At 33.0% G+C, this 2,858-nt stretch overlaps 1 non-coding gene across 1 annotated transcript; it reads left to right on the top strand.

Moving 5' to 3' along the window:
• Positions 1–2,314: 2,314 nt before the first annotated feature.
• On the top strand, positions 2,315–2,395 carry TRNAL-AAG. The gene has a single exon. It is a non-coding gene; the product is annotated as a tRNA-Leu (tRNA).
• Positions 2,396–2,858: the final 463 nt, after the last annotated feature.

The following is a 2,858-nucleotide window of genomic DNA, read 5'->3' as shown; positions in this document are numbered from 1 at the left end:
TGTTGAAAGTTGAGTTTATTAGACCTTCAAAGGTTTTATGCTACTGATCACCTGAATGTTAGAGAGATCCTAAACCAACACTTTCACTAAAGGGTGTTGACAAACTTTCAAAGTAATAGAAAATGTAGGCCACAACAATGTCAAAATAGAAAAAGTTCTAATCACGCTAAGACTAGATCAGCTTCAATTTTAAAGCAATAAAAATTAATGAGTGGTGTATAAAAAACTATGGACCCGCCGAAGTTATAAGAAATTCGGGAAGACATCATGCATAATTCAATTTCTCTTATGGATGCAGATAGCCTTGTTGTCCATGTTAGTAACTTGAAGCGTTACTATCCTGACAAAGAAGACACTAGGCATAAGAAGGCAGCATGATCTCCTGCTACGAAGGAAGTAGGAGAGATTCTAGCTGATAAGACGTGAAGAGTTAACGAACCAAGAAGTAATTTTCAGTAGTTCATGGTAGATTAGAAGAGGTTCTTTAATTTGAGATCCGCTGGAAACACATCGAGAGACTTGAAGTCAACCTTATCCTACATCACTAAGTTCACACAGAGTTGGTTGACAAAGATGTCAACCAATTGAGTGGGTAAGGATGTCACGATCATCTTTGTTAAATGTGTGTGTTTCTGTCACAACTAAAATACCTAAGAACTATAGGGGATATGACTAGTTGTCAAAGTTGTGTTTGTTGCTTATTTGCTTTTAGCATGTATTACTTTCTTTCAAGTTGTTTTCAACTCATTTCTTCCCTCACTTTTTATGAAATATTTTATCTCAAATGTTACTCGAGGCTCGATCATACGTTAAGATTGTCCACAAACTTCAATTTTCACATGACTGACTTGTTCACTAGGTTAGAAAAGTGTCACACAATCGCTGTCCTCCTGCCACAGGAGTGCGATTATGACATTTGGCAATCCCAATTATTAAAGTGTTATAAACAAACTTTACTACTCTTCCAAAGTCCCTCTCTTATAAATAGTTTAAGAGTCGGGTAATGGCGTATAACTCATTTTTTTATGTGACAATTTCTACAAGGACTTATTTTTTTCTCTTACATCACAATTTTTACAAAATTGTACTGATTCTTAAAGTTGGAATACAATATCACTGTCTATCAATTAATCTCAGTAACAAGGTTCTTGTTTTTATAGATTTACCTACATGAATTTCAACTTTAATCTCACTTTTTCTGAACTTTTAAAAAAAAAAATATTTAAATTTTAGTTGCATTTGATAAAGATACTTATACATTAAATAATTATCAATCAGATCGATGAAATATTCATAATGTTCTTTGACTTCTACCTTCACCAGAACATTTCGATTGAAAAAAATAATTTGTCGTTTTTATTCGTGGTTCTATAATCATGAATATCTCAATCTTTTGTAATACATAAAACCTATGTTCCTATTAAAGAAGCATCATGCATTATAGAAAAACCTATGTTCGGGACTCAAATAAGAATTTGAATTTTGGTTTCACCCCTTCGACCTAACATTCTCATGCATCTCTCATGACATAGTATGAGTCTAAGCATTCCACCCATTGAAGTGAGAAAAACATGTGATCTTGGTGTATCCATAGGACAGAGGTGGGTGCCATCAAGTTGTGTACTTTTTTTTTCCACTATACTTTCTAGTTATATACCTAAAAACACTCCCCTAAAAAGATTAGCTAGGTTACATGGCCGTCAAATACCATGAATTTTAGAAAACCCAATGTTTAGGACTCAAATTAGAATTCAAATTCTGGTTTTAGCCAATAGACTGAGCATTCTCCTACATCCCTCGTGACATTGTATGAGCCTAACATCCTACAAAAAGAATATACATGTGATCATGGTGTATCGCATAAGTAGAGGTCCAAACGTACTCCTATAACCTTTTGTTTCTTTTAATATTTTAACTAAGCCCTAATCTATTTTCATTCCTATACCTTTTTAAGAAATATGTGAACATCAATGTTCAAAATTTGATTATTAATGTTGGAGTTAGACTAAGATGCTAAGGTTTTGGTTCAAAAGGGCATGGGTTCAAATCTCACTCTCAATAATAATTTTGAAAAATTTCTGGTAGGATCCTAATTACCTTTTAATCTTGATCCCTAAACCTTTATAAAGAATATGGACAGATTAATTTTTTTTTCAAGCATTAAAGTTGAGATGGCCAAGTTGGTCTAAGGCAGGTTTTGGTCCGAAAGGGTGTGGGTTCAAATCTCACTCTCAACATTTATTGATGTTTAATATTTTGATCTCTAAACCTTTATAAAGAATACAGAAGGACTAATTTTTCTTCAAACATCAAAGTTGAGATGGCCGAGTTGGTCTAAGGCGCTAGATTAAGGTTCTGGTCCGAAAGGGCGTGGGTTCAAATCCCACTCTCAACATTTATTTTGAGAAATTTCTTCAGGCTCGTTATATGGATTATCTTTTAACCGAAGTTTAATATTTTGATTTCTAAACCTTTATAAAAAATACAGATGGACTAATTAAATAAATTTCTTGATCTTCTATGATTTAACAATTATATTATCTTTTAACCGATGTTTAATATTTTTATCCCTAAACTTTTATAAAGAATATGGATGGATTAAGATTTTTAAACAAGATCGCTCACAACTTTGATGAAGAAATCAAATGTTAAAGAGGTTTGTATCAAGCTATTGGACTTGAAAGTTGACCCGGATGAATTTGACTATAAAATTAGGAGCCTCCACCAAAAATGATTTCCTGCCTACTTTGAGAGCCTATAACTCGTGGTATAGTCCACGACAAGGTAAAAATTGATTCCTAACTTCTTCTTGCAATCTCATCTGCCACTTTTATGAAGAAATCAAATGCCAAAAGTTA

Source organism: Cucurbita moschata, unplaced genomic scaffold, assembly GCF_002738365.1.
Source record: "Cucurbita moschata cultivar Rifu unplaced genomic scaffold, Cmos_1.0 Cmo_Scf00031, whole genome shotgun sequence".
NCBI lineage: Eukaryota > Viridiplantae > Streptophyta > Magnoliopsida > Cucurbitales > Cucurbitaceae > Cucurbita > Cucurbita moschata.
This window is presented reverse-complemented; position numbering and strand designations above follow the sequence as displayed.